Below are 17,584 nucleotides of genomic sequence, written 5' to 3'. Positions count from 1 at the left end.
TGGCTCACACCTGTAATCCCAGCACTTTGGGAGGCTTAGGCAGGAGAATCACTTGAGCCCATGAGTTCAAGACCAGCCTGAACAACATAATAAGACCTCATCGCTACGAAAAATAAACAAAGTTAGCTATATGGTGGCACACACCTGTAGATCTGTGATTAGTCAACATATCAATCTACTAACTGTAATAGGATAATAGCATAAATGCATATATGTTATATGTTCTATTATATTTGAGAAAGAGAGGATAAAACCAAAATGGAAAGAGTTAATTGGCTGGGCGTGTTGGCTCACACCTGTTATCCCAGCACTTTGGGAGGCTGAGGACGGCGGATCACGTGAGGTCAGGAGTTTGAGACCAGCCTGGCCAACATGGTGAAACCCTGTCTCTACTAAAAATACAAAAATTAACCAGTATGGTGGCATGCACCTGTAATCCCAGACATTTGGGAGGCTGAGGCACGAGAACTGCTTAAACACAGGAGGCAGATGTGGCCACTGCACTCCAGCCTGGGTGACAAAGCTTCTCATAAAAAAAAAAAAAAAGAAAAAGAAAGAGTTAATTAAAAGACCCTGAGGATACTTTAAAAGATCACTTTGTACTATATGAATTTGTAAAAACAAAAAGAGTTTTAAAAAGATAGGCTCACTTTCTACCTTTTTTATTTCCATGAATCTGACAACTTACACCCTCAGGCATTATTTTGGTACTAAATATTAGCATTTTAGATTTTCCTGATCCGTTTGCATTTTTCAGAAGGCCATGACCTATCCACTTTTTCTATATTTACCTAATAATTAAAAAAAAAAAAAAAAGATGCTTATGTGGTGGCTCACACCTGTAATCCCAGCACTTTGGGAGGCCAAGGTGGGCAGATCATGTGAGTTGGGAGTTTGAGACCAGCCTGACCAACATGGAGAAACCCCATCTCTACTAAAAATACAAAATTAGCCAGGCATGGTGGCACATGCCTGTATTCCCAGCTACTCGGAAGGCTGAGGCAGGAGAATCGCTTGAACCCGGCAGAGGTTGCAGTGATCCAAGATCGTGCCATTGCACTCCAGCCTGGGAAACAAGAGTGAAACTCTGTCTCAAAAAAAAAAAAAAAAAAAAAAAAAATTGTGCCTTTTTGCTTTAAGATCATTTAGTATAATCTCAAGCTTTAAGATCATACAAAATCATCCTAAAACTTTATTTTACTTATATTAATATTAGGATACATTAGAATTGGAGCAGCTGTGTTATTAGAAATGTGATTTTTGACTACATTTTCAAGCCTTCTTTACATCTATACACTCACATATTATTTCTACACTTTCACTTTTTTATCTTCATTTTTTCTTTTTGCCTTTTTTAAAAATAGAGATGGGGGTCTCACTGTGTTGCCCAGGTTGGTCTCAAACTCCTGGCCTCAAGTGATCCTCCCATCTCAGCCTCCCAAAGGGCTAAATTATAGGCATGAGCCACTGTGCCTGGCCATTTCTACACTTATTCAGCACATAATTATGCTAGACACTCTCAAGTGCTTTACATGCATTCTATCACTTAGTTTTTAAAAATATTTTATTTACCTCTATTTTATACATGAAAAAAATTAATGCTTGAAAATTTTAAGTAATTTGACCAATGCTACACAGATGGTATATGATTGATAGAGCTGGACTCAAATCCATGCCTGATTTCAATGCTATTATACTACTTGAAATGCTATTATAATGCTTGACAAATTATTTTGTGAATGTAATGATACATATGCCTGGCACATGACAGCCAATACATTTGCTACCAATATTAATATTGCTGGTATACACCAGAGAAATTCAAAGAACTGTAAACAGAGTTGGTAATGCATTGTGTCCTTATATGTGTCTTTTAGTAAACATATGCATAATGCCCCAAATGAAACTCATTCCTTTTCTTTTTCTTTTTTCTTTTTGAGACGGGATCTCCCTCTTGTTGTCCAGGCTGGAGTGCAGTGGCACGATTTCAGCTCACAGCAACCTCTGCCTCCCAGGTTCAAATGATTCTCCTGCCTCAGCCTCCCGAGTAAGTAGGATTACAGGCTCCCGCCACCACACCTGGCTAATTTTTTGTATTTTTAGTAGAGATAGGGTTTCACCATGTTGGGCAGGCTGGTCTTGAACTTTTGACCTCAGGTGGTCCACCTGCCTTGGCCTCCCAAAGTGCTGGGATTACAGGTGTGAGCCACCGTGCCTGGCCAGATATTTTTCATTTTGAATGCTGCTTAAAAAAAAAAAAAAAAAAAGAATGATAGACCAAGCACATTGCCTCATGTCTGTAACCTTAGCACTTTGGGAGGCTGAGGTGGGAGGATCACTTGAGCTCAGGAGTTCGAGGCTACAGTGAGCTACAGTGAGTACAGTGATTATGCTACTGTACTCCAGCCTGGGGGACATTGAGACCTTGTGTTGGAACAACAAAAGAGTGACATATCAGAATTCATAGTCTAGAAGGAAAAAAAGTGAAGTATTCATGGGAAGAATTTATTGTTGCATGAGCAATCAAGGCAACTATATGAGTGAAAGAATCAAGCAAAAAAGGAGAAAATAAAGTATAAACATATGATCACCTTTGTGCATTTATATAAAAGTCTGTATGCAAAAAAAAGAGAGATTAAAACAATTTAGTGGACAAGCAAAAGGAAAGATATATGAATCACCTGTAATCCTGACATTCTGAGATCATGTTTTAAAGTATTTTCTTCGGCCGGGCGCGGTGGCTCAAGCCTGTAATCCCAGCACTTTGGGAGGCCGAGACGGGCAGATCACGAGGTCAGGAGATCGAGACCATCCTGGCTAACACGGTGAAACCCCGTCTCTACTAAAAATACAAAAAACTAGCCAGGCGAGGTGGCGGTGCCTGTAGTCCCAGCTACTCGGGAGGCTGAGGCAGGAGAATGGCTTGAACCCGGGAGGCGGAGCTTGCAGTGAGCTGAGATCTGGCCACTGCACTCCAGCCTGGGCGACAGAGCGAGACTCCGTCTCAAAAAAAAATAAAAATAAAATAAAAATAAAGTATTTTCTTCTAGTAGATATCTATGTATTTAAATATTGGCTGGTCCTGTAATTCCAGCACTTTGGGAGGCCAAAGCAGGACGACCACTTGAACCCAGAAGTTCAAGAGCAGCCTGGACAGCAAAATGAGACCCCATCTCTACAAAAAATAAAAAAATTAACCAGGCGTGATGGCATGAATGTGTGGTCCAGTTAGGCAGGGGCCTGAGCCTGGGAGGTCGGGGCTGCAGTGAGCCCTGTTCCCTCCACTGCATTCTAGCCTAGGAGACAGAGTGAGACGTTGTCTCAAAACAAAAAACAAAAGTAAAACCCCAAGTTAAATATAGGCAAAATTGTAACATATTGTGTATATTGTTTTATATCCCACTGTTTAAAACAGTTACCATGACTGGGCTGGATGGCTCATATCTCTAATCCTAGCACTTTGGGAAGCTGAGGCAGGAGGATCACTTGAGCCCAGAAGTCTGATACCAGCCTGGGCAACATAGAGAGAGCTCCTCTCTATTAAAGAAATTTTAGGCTGAGCACGCTGACTTACACTTGTAATCCCAGTACTTTGGGAGGCCAAGGCTGGCAGATCATTTGAGATCAGGAGTTTGAGACCAGACTAGCCAACATGGTGAAACCCTGTCTCTACTAAAAATACAAAACTTAGCCAGTAGTGGTGGCACACACCTGTAGTCCCAGCTACTTGGGAGGCTGAGGTTGGGAAAATTGCTTGAGCCCAGGAGTTCGAGGCTGTAGTGAGCTATGATTGTGCTACTGCACCCTAGTCTAGGTGACAGAATGAGACTCCGTCTCAGGAAAAAAAAAAAAAAAAAAAGAAAAAAGAAAAAAAGGGACAAGAAAAACAGAGAGTTGTAAAGTTAAATTATTTTCCCAAAGTCCACTGGCCAGGAGGGACTCGGGCTGAGATTCGTGGGTCTATCTAATCCTAGAGCTTGAGTGCTCATCACTCTGCAGTACTGTCTTCTTTATTGACCTAGGACCAGATATGGCTTCAGGGTTTGTCAAATAAGGTCAGTGTGTCCTGTCACTCACCATGGTAAATTACATAGCCAGCTTGTCTGCTAGTCTTTTCTCCTTTTATAGTTTGGCAGATGGTTATTGACATTCTTGTAGTACTATACGGTGATCTCAGACAAATCCTGTAGTAGGAAACCAAATCAAAAAGGTCAGAATGTCCTCTGAGAGACAGTAGAAAGAGCCTGGTTTCTGTGTACCAAGCTAAAGGTATGAAGTGGTCATGCTCTTTTTCCTCCGCAGTTGTGAGGCTTAGACTGTCTGAGAGTTACATCCGTAACTCTCTTTGCTTCGAGTCATCAGTGAACAGAAAATTGAGGACAATCAGTAGACACAGGGGACAAGGAGTGGGATGTTCTATAATAAATGGTGGAAAGGAAGTACAATGTCCATTAAACAGGCAGATGATATTAACCAGGTACACGACAACGCTGAAACCTATTTTATTTTTAAATACGAGATGTGAATCCTGAAACTCCAACAGTTGAGAAGCTAAAAGTTAAAATGCATGAGAATATATTTTGTACAATCCCAAATTTATAGGCTTGAAGAGAACCACAACCTAGAGTGCCAGGAGCAAACAAACTACTTTAAATACACAGGCTTTTTATTTTTTTTTTCTTTAGAGGCAAGATCTCACTTTGTCACCCAGGCTTGTGTGCAGTAGCGTGATCACAGCTCACTGCAGCCTCAAATTCCTGGCCTCAAGCAATCCTCCTGCTTCAGCCTCCCAAGTAGCTGAGACTACAAGCAAGCAACTGACACATCTGGCTAATTTTTTTATTTTTGTAGAGATGGGGCAGTCTCACTATGTTGCCCAGGCTGGTCTCAAACCCCTGGCCTCAAGTTATCCTCTTGCCTTGGCCTCCCAAATTTCTGGGATTACAGGTGAGAGCCCCTGCACCTGGCCAATGTGCACTTTTTAACTGAGATGCCCAAGCTTTCTAATCACAGTTCTAGTAAAATGGCCATGAAGAGTCCATTTTGGTAGGGGAATTAGAGCAGAATGACAAATAACTGCACATTCTTGCTGGCCCGGATTCTGCATTTATTTGTTCTGATATGATGAAGTTTTGAAATTTTTATAAAGTGGCTGACCAACTGGAGGGAGGTTTAAGGAATGCTTTCCCTTTAGTTAGTTCATTAAAAGTAAACACAGTTTTGCGTTCTTTCCTAAATCCAGTCTCAGTACTGTGGTTAGTTAGGCTTGTCTGCAGCTAATCATTGTATCAGAGATTTGGGGTGTCAGTTGATGGGCTAATGATTTGAACAACTGACATTGAATTTCTTTTCATAGTAACACCTAAGGTAAGCTCCATACCTTTATGATTAGGATGGATGCCAGATTTGACTTCTGATTTGGCTATCTGATGAACTAGGGGCATTTAACAAAAAAATTAATGTGACTTTGGTCTACACCATCTTTGGATAAAGTCCTCAGTTTTGTTTTCAGTACAGCACTAAATACTCTTTACACAGTTTATTGAGAGACTATTTTTAAAAATCAGCCTTTATGTAAGACAAGGATAGGTTATTCTTTCTTTCTTTTTTTTGAGATGGAGTTTTGCTCTTGTCACTCAGGCTGGAGTACAATGGTGTGACCTCCACCTTCCGGGTTCAAGCAATTCTCCTGCCTCAGCCTCCTGAGTAGCTGGGATTACAGGTGCCTGCCACCACGCCTGGCTAGTTTTTGTATTTTTAGTAGAGATAGGGGTTTCACCATGTTGGCCAGGCTGGTTTCGAACTCCTGACCTTAGATAATCCGCCCACTTTGGCCTCCCAAAGTTCTGGGATTACAGGTGTGAGCCACTGTGCCTGGCTAGGTTATTCCTTCTCTCTTTCTTCCCTCCCTCCTTCCCTCTCTCTCCCCTCCCTCCTTTCCTCTCTCTCTTCCTCTCTTTCTCTCTTTCTCTCTTTCTCTCTTTCTCTCTTTCTCTCTTCTCTCTTTCTCTCTCTCTCTTCTCTCTTTCTCTCTTTCTTCTTTCCTTTCTTTTTGATGGAGTCTCACTCTGTCACCCAGGCTGGAGTGCAGTGGCATAATCATAGCCCACTACAGCCTTGAACTCCTGAGCTCAAGCAATCCTCTCACCTCAACCTCTGAAGCAGCTGGGATTACAGGTGCGTGCCATCACACCCGGCTACTTTTTGCATTTTTAGTAGAGACGGGGTTTCACTATGTTGGCCAGGCTGGTGGTGAACTCCCGATCTCAAATGATCCACCTACCTCAGCCTCCCAAAGTGCTGAGATTACAGGTGTGAGCCACCTTGCCTGGATAGGTTATTTTTTCTTTTTCTTTTTTTTGAAACGGAGTCTCGCTCTGTTGCCCAGGCTGGAGTGCAGTGGCGCGATCTTGGCTCACTGCAAGCTCAACCTCCTGGGTTCACACCATTCTCCTGCCTCAGCCTCCGAGTAGCTGGGACTACAGGCACCCACCACCACGCCCGGCTAATTTTTTGTATTTTCAGTAGAGACGGGGTTTCACCGTGTTAGCCAGGATGGTCTCAATCTCCTGACCTCGTGATCCACCTGCCTCAGCCTCCCAAAGTGCTGGGATTACAGGCGTGAGCCACTGCGCCTGGATGACAGGTTATTTTTTCAATTAAAACAATAGATTAAGTGCTCGCTTCAGCAGCACATATACCAAAACTGAAACAATACAGAGAAGATTAGCATGGCTTCTGCGCAAGGATGACATACAACTTCATGAAGCGTTCCATATTTTAAAAATTAACACAAACAAAACACACACACACACACACACACACACAACCCCTATAGATTAAAATAGATCCTGAATCCAGCAGGTGTGGTGGCACACACCCATAATCCCATTACTCCCGGGGGCTGGAGCAGGCAGATTGCTTGAGCTCAGGAATTCCAGACCAGCCTGGGCAACATGATGAAACCCTTTCTCTTTATTTGTTAAAAATGTTTAATTTAAAATGTATATTTAAAATTAAAAAATATATATATCCTGAATCCATCATTAAGCAGCTCATGTTCTATCTCTGTCTTACTCTGCAGGCATATCATTAGGTTATTTTCCTCTTGAAGACATTTCTTTTGGTTTTCTTTTTTCTTTCTGAGACAGGGCCTCACTCCTATTGCCCAGTTTGGAGTGCAGTGGTGCAATCTTGCCTTGACCTCCTGAGTTCATGTAATCCTCCTACCTCAGCCTGCCTAGTAGCTGGGCTACAGGCGCGCTGTGTCTGACTAATTTTTGTATTTTTCTGTAGAGACAGAGTTTCACCATGTCCCCCAGGCTGGTGTTGATCTCTTGAGCTCAAACGATCTGCCTGCCTCTGCCTCCCAAAGTGCTGCGATTATCCTCATGAGCCACTCTGCTCAGTTGCCCTTGGTTTTCTTAAGTCTCAAGTAACAGAAAGCCCAGACAACTGTCTTCGACAATAAGAAAAATATACTCTCCCTCACCCAATAAGAGGTTCAAAGGTGGGGCAGCCCCAGTGCTGCTTAATCCATGGCTCAGTGACCTCATTAGGGCCCCATTTCTTTCTATCACTGTCATTGTCAACGTGTTGACTTATCCTGTGACAGCTTTTGTTGTTGTGGGGTGGCTGCAGCAATTCTAGGAATCACATTGGAATAACAACAACAACAAAAACAATGTCCAATGCAAGAAATTAGGGTATTCTGTTTACTCTTTCTTTTATCTCTCTCTTCTCTCTCTATTTCTCTCTCTCTTTTCTTTTTTTTTTTTTGAGATGGAGTCTCGCTCTGTCGCCCAGGCTGAAGTACAGTGGCCGGATCTCAGCTCACTGCAAGCTCCGCCTCCTGGGTTTACGCCATTCTCCTGCCTCAGCCTCCTGAGTAGCTGGGACTACAGGCGCCCGCCACCTCGCCCAGCTAGTTTTTTGTATTTTTTTTTTTTAAATGCAGGGTTTCACCGTGTTAGCCAGGATGGTCTTGATCTCCTGACCTCGTGATCTGCCTGTCTCGGCCTCCCAAAGTGCTGAGATTACAGGCTTGAGCCACTGCACCCGGCTCTTTCTTTCTTTCGTAGACAGAGCCTTGCTCTGTCACCAGGCTGGAGTGCACTGGCACAATCTCGGCTCACTGCAACCTCCTCTTCCCAGGGTCAAGCGATTCCCCTGTCTCATCCTCCTGAGTAGCTGGGTCTACAGGCATGCACCACCATGCCCGGCTAATTTTTTGTATTGTAGTAGAGACTGGGTTTCACCATGTTGGCCAGGATGGTCTTGATCTCCTGACCTCGCGATCCACTCACCTTGGCCTCCCAAAGTGCTGGGATTACAGGCATAAGCCCCTGCACCAGACCCTCTTTTTTCATTCCAGAAAAGAAATACTCCAAATAAACCCCCTGGAAGTTTCCTCTTTTTATTTTTTTGATGGAGTCTCGCTCTGTCACCCTAGAGTGCAGTGGCGCAATCTCGGCTTACTGCAACCTCTGCCTCCCAGGTTCAAGCGATTTTCCTGCCTCAGATTCCCATGTAGCTGGGATTACAGGTGCCTGCCACCATGCCTGGTTGATTTTTTTTTTTGTATTTTTAGTAGAGTTGGGGTTTCACCATGTTGGCCAGGCTGGTTTCAAACTCCTGGCCTCAAGTGATCCACCTGCCTTGGCCTCCCAATGTGTTAGGATTACAGCGGTGAGCCACCATGTCCAGCCAGGTTCCTCTCTCTGTCATTAATGAGATACTAGTCACATGCTCACCCCATAAACCAGTCACTGGGAACGGGAATGGAATGGCCATTAGAATATTCAGGATTTATCTCTGAGCTGAGCTCACTATAGGGTTACTTTTCTTTTTCTTTTCCTTTTTTTTTTTGAGACGGAGTCTTGCTTTGTTGCCTAGGCTGGAGTGCAGTGGTGCAATCTTGGCTCACTGCAGCCTCTGCCTCCCGGGTTCAAGATGTTCTCCTGTCTCAGCCTCGTGAGTAGCTGGGACTACAGGCACACACCACTATGCCTAGATAATTTTTGTATTTTTAGTAGAGGGGTTAGACCATATTGGTCAGGCTGGTCTCGAACTGCTGACCTCAGATGATCCACCCGCCTCAGCCTCCCAAGGTGTTGGGATTACAGGCGTGAGCCACCACACCTGGCCTTATAGGGTTACTTTTCTAGAGAGGAAAAATTGGGTGTCTGTTGGCAAGGAAGAAAGAGAATAGGTTGGGGTAAGCAATCAATACTGTGTGCCATGTCCCTTAAATGTTTTTCTTTTGCCCTCGGTAACACCTATGACATTTTAGCAATCATTAATTTCACGTAAGTAGGCAGGACAGAGTTTGCAGAGTTGGAATGGGACAGTCTGTTTGTGGAGGACTTAATATCCTGAGGCAGAAAGGAGGCTCACATGCAATGAGGCAAGAGAAATGTACGTGGATCATTTAGCTTGAGTTCAAACCTATCAACAAACCACCATTTCTTAACCAACTGTGTTAAGATATGATGTACAACAGGTGAAAGCCCTGGTAACCAGAAATAAATCTGAATCCATACAAAAAGCTTAGAAAGCCTGTATTTCCCCAGGATTTTATGCCAGCAATACAGAAGCTGTAAAAATTGCCACCAACTGACCAGGGCACCTTAATGACCTGGGCAGTCATTATCATAATGCACGGAGAGATTGCAGAAAGAAAACAAAATTGGTCTCTGGGTATGGTGGCTCATGCCTATAATCCTAGCACTTTGGGAAGTCAAGGCAGGAAGATCACTTGAGTGCAGGAGTTTGCGACCAGCCTGGGCAATGTAACAAGATTCTGTCTCTACAAAGAAAAGAAGAAAAATTAGCCAGGTGTAGTGGCAATCGCCTGTGGTTCCAGCTACTTGGGAGGTTGAGGTGGGAGGATGGCTTGAGCCTGGGAGATGGAGGCACAGTGAGCTGTGACTGGACCACTGTACTCTGCGTGTGTGACAGTATGAGACCTTGTCTCAAAAACAAAAATAAAAACAAAAAAAGAAAGAGAAAAGAAAATTGAGCTTGTCAGAACTTTCACAGAGAACTGGCAGAAGGTAAAATAAAAATGTATGTCGTCCTCATATATAGATATTATCTCATTTGAAAATTCCACTCCTGTCTTTTATCTAATAATAATAGTAAACATTGGCCGGGCTCGGTGGCTCACGCCTGTAATCCCAGCACTTTGGGAGGCCGAGGCAGGTGGATCACGAGGTCAGGAGATCGAGACCATCCTGGCCAACATGGTGAAACCCTGTCTCTATTAAAAATAGAAAAATTAGCTGGGCGTGGTGGCGTGCGCCTGTAGTCACAGTTACTCAGGAGGCTGAGACAGCAGAATCACTTGAACCCAGGAGGCCGAGGTTGCAATGAGTCGAGATCGCACCATTGCACACCAGCCTGGGTGACAGAGGGAGACTCTGTCTCAAAAAAAAAAAAAGGCAAACATTTAAATAGGAATTACTGGGGACCTGACCCTGTCCTACACACTTTATATTAACTAACTTGTTCAACAACCCTGTAAGGTACTACTATTATCACTCCCATTTTAAAAATGAAAGAAGAACTGAGGAACAGCCAGGCATGGTGGCTCATGCCTATAATCCCAGCACTTTGGGAGGCCAAGGTGTGCAGATCACTTGAGGTCAGGAGTTCAAGACCAGCCTGGCCAACATTGTGAAACCCCATCTCTACTAAGAATACAAAAATTAGCCGAGTGTGGTGGTGCGTGCCTGTGGTCCCAGCTATTCCGGAGGCTGAGGCATGAGAATCGCTTGAACCCAGGAGACAGAGACTGCAGTGAGCTGAGATCATGCCACTAAACTCCAGCCTAGGCAACAGAGCAAGACTCTGTCTAAAAAAAAAGAAAAAAACTGAGGCACAGAGAGATTGTGAAGAGATTGTAAGTGGAAGAAACAGAGACTCCATTATTTATTTTTGCCCCTAGCCACTCTTCCCTATGGCTTCTTTTAGGAAGCTCGAGCCTGTCAAAGATGCCACTTTGATAAGCTTTTGCCTTAACAAGTTATTTCACTTAACTCTAGTAAAGAATGTTATACTATATGAGCATGTTAAATAATTCTTTGACCATTAGTTTTCTTACTAGTTTTTTTAATGATTGTTTTGTGTTTAACAACATTCTCTAAGTTTAAATAGAAAATTCAAGCAAGACTTTAGTTAACACCACTGACAAAGAGCTAGAAATCATACATTGTTCATTTGTGTGTGTGTGTGTGCGTTACAAGGGGACCTTCTACTGTGACAATAAATAATCTTAGAGGCAATGATAATTATATTTGAATGTGCAAGTCACTGTTTTTTTAGAATACCCTTAAACACATAATTAGGTCTTTTATTCTTAGATTCTAAAAATGTTTAATTAGAAAAGGTCTGTTCATCAATGGATGAATGGATAAACAAAATACGGCCTATATACACAATACAATATTATCCAGCCATTAAAAAGAGTGAAGTTGGTCGGGCGTGGTGGCTCATGCTTGTAATCCCAGCACTTTGGGAGACTGAGGTGGGCAGATCATCTGAGGTCAGGAGTTCAAGACCAGCCTGGCCAACATGGAGAAACCTTGTCTCTACTAAAACTACAAAAATTAGCCAGGTGTAGTGGTGGGCACCTGTAATTCCAGCTACTTGGGAGGCTGAGGCAGGAGAATTGCTTGAACCCAGGAGACAGGGTTGCAGTGAGCTGAAATCATACCGCTGCACTCCAGCATGGGTGACAGAGCGAGACTTCATCTCAAAAAAAAAAAAAAAAAAAAAAGAGTGAAGTTGTGTTATTTGCAGCAACATGGATGGAACTGGAGGTCATTATATTAAGTGAAATACGGCAGGCATAGAGAGACAAGTATCTCATGTTCTCACTCATACGAGGGAGCTAAAAAGTAGATCTTATAAAGATAGAGAGTAGACTGGTGGTTACCAGAGGCTGGGAAGGGTAACAGGGAGAGGGGGATAAACAGAGGTCGATTAATGGGTACAAATACACACTTAAAAGAAATAAGACCTGGTGTTCTATAGATCAGTAGAGTAACTACAGTTAACGTTAATTGACTGCACATTAAGTTTGTTTTTGTTTCTGTTTGAGACAGGGTCTCCCTCTGTCACGCAGGCTGCAGTCCAGTGGCACAGTTAGGCCTCACTGCAACCTCAACTTCCTGCACTCAAGCAATTTTCCAGCCTCAGCTTCCCAAGTAGCTGGGACTACAGGTGTGCACCACCAAGCCTGGCTAATTTCTGTATTTTTTGTAGAGAAGGGGTTTCACCATGTTGTCCAAGCTGGTCTCAAACTCCTGGGCTCAAGTGATCTGCCCTCCTTGGTCTCTCAAAGTGCTGGGATAACAGGGGTGAGCCATCACACCCGGCCAGGATAGAATAATTAAAATAGCTAGAAGATAATAACTTGAATGCTCCTAGTATAAAGCAAAAATAAATATTTAAGGTGATGAATATCCCAGTTATCCTGGTTTGATGGTGTAAATGTATCAAGTTATCCCATGTACTCCAAAATATGTGTCTCTAATATGTATCAGTTAAAAAGTAGTGCTCGGGCCAGTTGTGGTGGCTCACGCCTGTAATCTCAGCACTTTAGGAGGCCAAGGAGAGTGAATCATTTGAAGTCAGGAGTTCAAGACCAGCCTGGTCAACATCGTGAAACCCCATCTCTACTAAAAATACAAAAATTAGCCAGGTGTGGTGGTGCACACCTGTAATCCCAGCTACTCGGAGGCTGAGGCATGAGAATCGCTTGAACCCAGGAGACAGAGACTGCAGTGAGCTGAGATCATGCCACTAAACTCCAGCCTAGGCAACAGAGCAAGACTCTGTCTAAAAAAAAGAAAAAAACTGAGGCACAGAGAGATTGTGAAGAGATTGTAAGTGGAAGAAACAGAGACTCCATTATTTATTTTTGCCCCTAGCCACTCTTCCCTATGGCTTCTTTTAGGAAGCTCGAGCCTGTCAAAGATGCCACTTTGATAAGCTTTTGCCTTAACAAGTTATTTCACTTAACTCTAGTAAAGAATGTTATACTATATGAGCATGTTAAATAATTCTTTGACCATTAGTTTTCTTACTAGTTTTTTTAATGATTGTTTTGTGTTTAACAACATTCTCTAAGTTTAAATAGAAAATTCAAGCAAGACTTTAGTTAACACCACTGACAAAGAGCTAGAAATCATACATTGTTCATTTGTGTGTGTGTGTGTGCGTTACAAGGGGACCTTCTACTGTGACAATAATAATCTTAGAGGCAATGATAATTATATTTGAATGTGCAAGTCACTGTTTTTTTAGAATACCTTAAACACATAATTAGGTCTTTTATTCTTAGATTCTAAAAATGTTTAATTAGAAAAGGTCTGTTCATCAATGGATGAATGGATAAACAAAATACGGCCTATATACACAATACAATATTATCCAGCCATTAAAAGAGTGAAGTTGGTCGGGCGTGGTGGCTCATGCTTGTAATCCCAGCACTTTGGGAGACTGAGGTGGGCAGATCATCTGAGGTCAGGAGTTCAAGACCAGCCTGGCCAACATGGAGAACCTTGTCTCTACTAAAACTACAAAAATTAGCCAGGTGTAGTGGTGGGCACCTGTAATTCCAGCTACTTGGGAGGCTGAGGCAGGAGAATTGCTTGAACCCAGGAGGCAGGGTTGCAGTGAGCTGAAATCATACCGCTGCACTCCAGCATGGGTGACAGAGCGAGACTTCATCTCAAAAAAAAAAAAAAAAAAAAAGAGTGAAGTTGTGTTATTTGCAGCAACATGGATGGAACTGGAGGTCATTATATTAAGTGAAATACGGCAGGCATAGAGAGACAAATATCTCATGTTCTCACTCATACGAGGGAGCTAAAAAGTAGATCTTATAAAGATAGAGAGTAGACTGGTGGTTACCAGAGGCTGGGAAGGGTAACAGGGAGAGGGGGATAAACAGAGGTCGATTAATGGGTACAAATACACACTTAAAAGAAATAAGACCTGGTGTTCTATAGATCAGTAGAGTAACTACAGTTAACGTTAATTGACTGCACATTGAAGTTTGTTTTTGTTTCTGTTTGAGACAGGGTCTCCCTCTGTCACGCAGGCTGCAGTCCAGTGGCACAGTTAGGCCTCACCGCAACCTCAACTTCCTGCACTCAAGCAATTTTCCAGCCTCAGCTTCCCAAGTAGCTGGGACTACAGGTGTGCACCACCAAGCCTGGCTAATTTCTGTATTTTTTGTAGAGAAGGGGTTTCACCATGTTGTCCAAGCTGGTCTCAAACTCCTGGGCTCAAGTGATCTGCCCTCCTTGGTCTCTCAAAGTGCTGGGATAACAGGGGTGAGCCATCACACCCGGCCAGGATAGAATAATTAAAATAGCTAGAAGATAATAACTTGAATGCTCCTAGTATAAAGCAAAAATAAATATTTAAGGTGATGAATATCCCAGTTATCCTGGTTTGATGGTGTAAATGTATCAAGTTATCCCATGTACTCCAAAATATGTGTCTCTAATATGTATCAGTTAAAAAGTAGTGCTCGGGCCAGTTGTGGTGGCTCACGCCTGTAATCTCAGCACTTTAGGAGGCCAAGGAGAGTGAATCATTTGAAGTCAGGAGTTCAAGACCAGCCTGGTCAACATCGTGAAACCCCATCTCTACTAAAAATACAAAAATTAGCCAGGTGTGGTGGTGCACACCTGTAATCCCAGCTACTCGGGAGGCTGAGGCATGAGAATCACTTAAACTCGGGAGGTGGAGGTTGCAATGAGCCAAGATCCCACCACTGCACTCCAGCCTGGGTGGTAAAGTGAGACTCTGTCTCAGAAAAAAAAAAAAGTTCTCATACACTAAAAGCTAGAACAATACAGAGCAGATTAGCATGGCCCCTGTGCAAGGATGCCACGCAAATTTGTGAGGTGTCCCGTATTTATTAAAAAATTTTAAATATGTATTTTTAAAAATTAAAAAAAAAAATAGGTAGAGAGCAGTGGCTCACACCTGTAATTCTACCACCTTGGGAGGTTGAGGCAGGAGGATCGCTTAAAGCCAGGATTTTGAGATCCGCCTGCGTAATATAAAGACAACCCATTTCTAAAAAATATTTTTTTAAATTAGCCAGATGTGGTGGCACATGCCTGTAGGATCAGCTACTCAGGAGACTGAGGCAGGAGGATTGCTTGAGCCCAGGAGTTTGAGGCTGCAGTGAGCTGTAATTGTGCCACTGCACTCCATCCTGGGTGACAGAGCGAGATCCTATCTCAAACAAACAAAAAAAAAGATAAATAAATAAAATGACTGTCAAATTGAAAAACTAAATAAATAAAATACCCCCCAAAACACACAAAAGGTCAACCTCCATTTTTAAGTGACTTAGCAATACAATGGAGCTATGGCATGAGACTCATGGCAGCTATTCCAAAAACTGGAAATAATTCAGATAATCTTTTGCAAATGTAATTAAATACATACTTTGCTTTATTTGATGGATTTGTTTTTAAAAAGTTAGATGTAAGCCAAATTTATCAAAATAAAAACACCCTATTTACTGTTCAATGCAAGCTTGCATTCCTTGTGTAAAATGGAAAATCCTTCTGCAGTGTTGATATCTACTTTTCAATTGATTTGTCTTAAAGTTTGCAACTTTGAATCCTTTCTCCTCTTTTCTTCTCTCATTTTCTATCCCTCTCCAACTTTGCTTTGTGTGTTCGCTCACTTACTTGAACAAAGTGCATATACAAATAAGTTACCTAAGATTGACTGCCATAAATCTGAAGCCTTTGGGCCATATTTTAAAAATTATTAGGTTGGGTGCGGTGGCTCATGCCTGTAATCCCAGCAATTTGGGAGGCGGTGGTGAGTGGATCACCTGAGGTCAGGAGTTCAAGACCAGCCTGGGGAATATGGTGAAAACCCGTCTTTACTAAAAATACCAAAATTAGCTGGGCACGATGGGGCGTCCCTGTAATCCCAGCTATTCGGGAGACTGAGGCAGGAGAATTCCTTGAGCCTGGGAGGCAGAGGTTGCAGTGAGCCGAGATTGCACCGCTGCACTCCAGCCTGGGCAACAGAGCCAGACTTCGTCTCAAAAAAAAAAAAAAAATTCTTAAACTGCAACAAAAGCAACTCTGCAGTCACATCTTACTTCCTTGCTCCCAGGATATTCGGTCCCCACTGTGTCTGTTATCCAGAGTATCTAGCTGGACTCCCAGCAACTGCAGAAAATTTTAGCATTAGGCTGATTTTTGTTTTTTAAGTCCATCATCCACTATCCAGTACTACTACAGTCAAATGAATAGACATTTACTGAGAACCTACTGTGTCCTTCCAGAGTTGTCCTAGGTTTTGTGGGAGACACAAAGAATCAGAATGACAGAGCGGTGGGACTTTGGAGCTGAAAGGGTCATCACAGTTTTAGTTTAGCTTGCTTGATTTAGAGTTAAAGAACCTGGTAGCCAGAGCGGTGTAGGGCCTCACTGAAAAGCCCACATGCAGTCACAGAGCCAGGAGTGGAGCCTGCAGCTCTGGACTCTCAGATGGTTATTTATTACCTGATTACAGGAACAAACTTAGGCGTTTGCTTCATGGCATGCACTATGTAAGGCACTGGAGGTTCAGAAATAAATAAAAGCCTTCCGGGAGAAAGGTAAGAACTTTCCTTCCTGGGGAAAATAGGAGGCAAGTGAAATCAGTGCAGTGGGTTTTTTTTTTTATTATTGTTGTTGTTTTATTGTTTTTATTTTTATTTTTATTTTTTGAAGTGGAGCCTGGCTGTGTCGCCCATGCTGGAGTGCAGTGGTGCGATCTTGGCTCACTGCAACCTCCACCTCCCAGGTTCAAGTGATTCTTCCACCTCAGCCTCCCGAGTAGCTGGGATTACAGGCATGCACCACCATGCCTGGCTAATATTTGTATTTTTAGTAGAGAGGAGATTTCACCATGCTGGCCAGGCTGGTCTCCAACTCCTGACCTCGTGATCTGCCTGCCTTGGCCTCCCAAAGTGCTGGGATTACAAGGGTGAGCCACTGCGCCAGGCGCACCCAGCCTGAAGTTATATTTTCTATAGAAAGTACCTATCCATTAATTATTTGATCAATGAAGCCATGTGAGATGTGTCTAAGTGTAAAAGTGGAAGGCAAAAGGCAACCAGTCTGCAGGAAATGCTTGCACATGTGAAATGACTTAGGAGACTAAAATTATTTTCCTAAAGAGTGGGTTTCAAAATAGTTTCATAACAAATGAGGTGTTTTGTCTGTATCTTATCTGACATCAGTAAAAGCATTATCAAAAGTTGGCCCAATTTAGGGATTCAAAGTACTTTGTACCTCATTTTAAGCCTCAGTTGGATAGCTGTCATTGTTCTAGAAGACGGTTGGACAATGTTTTATTTTTTTGAGACAGGGTCTCACTCTGTTGCCCAGGCTGGAGTGCAATGGCACCATCTTGTCTCACTGCAACTTCCACCTCCCGGTTTCAAGTGATCCTCCCACCTCAGCCTCCCAAGCAGCTGGGACTACAGACATATGCCACCATGCCTGGCTAATTTTCATATTTTTAGTAGAGACAGCATTTCGCCATG

At 42.9% G+C, this 17,584-nt stretch overlaps 2 non-coding genes across 2 annotated transcripts; both read left to right on the top strand.

Moving 5' to 3' along the window:
- The first annotated feature begins 6,676 nt into the window (after positions 1–6,676).
- LOC117076947 lies at positions 6,677–6,783 on the top strand. Its single transcript, XR_004434557.1, has one exon. It is a non-coding gene; the product is annotated as a U6 spliceosomal RNA (small nuclear RNA).
- An 8,048-nt stretch (positions 6,784–14,831) lies between these two features.
- On the top strand, positions 14,832–14,939 carry LOC117076977. Its single transcript, XR_004434584.1, has one exon. It is a non-coding gene; the product is annotated as a U6 spliceosomal RNA (small nuclear RNA).
- Positions 14,940–17,584: the final 2,645 nt, after the last annotated feature.

The sequence above is a fragment of the Trachypithecus francoisi genome, unplaced genomic scaffold (genome assembly GCF_009764315.1).
Source record: "Trachypithecus francoisi isolate TF-2019V2 unplaced genomic scaffold, Tfra_2.0 Lachesis_group5, whole genome shotgun sequence".
Lineage (NCBI taxonomy): Eukaryota > Metazoa > Chordata > Mammalia > Primates > Cercopithecidae > Trachypithecus > Trachypithecus francoisi.
Note: the sequence above shows the minus strand (reverse complement) of the source record. Positions and strands in the feature narration are given on the sequence as shown.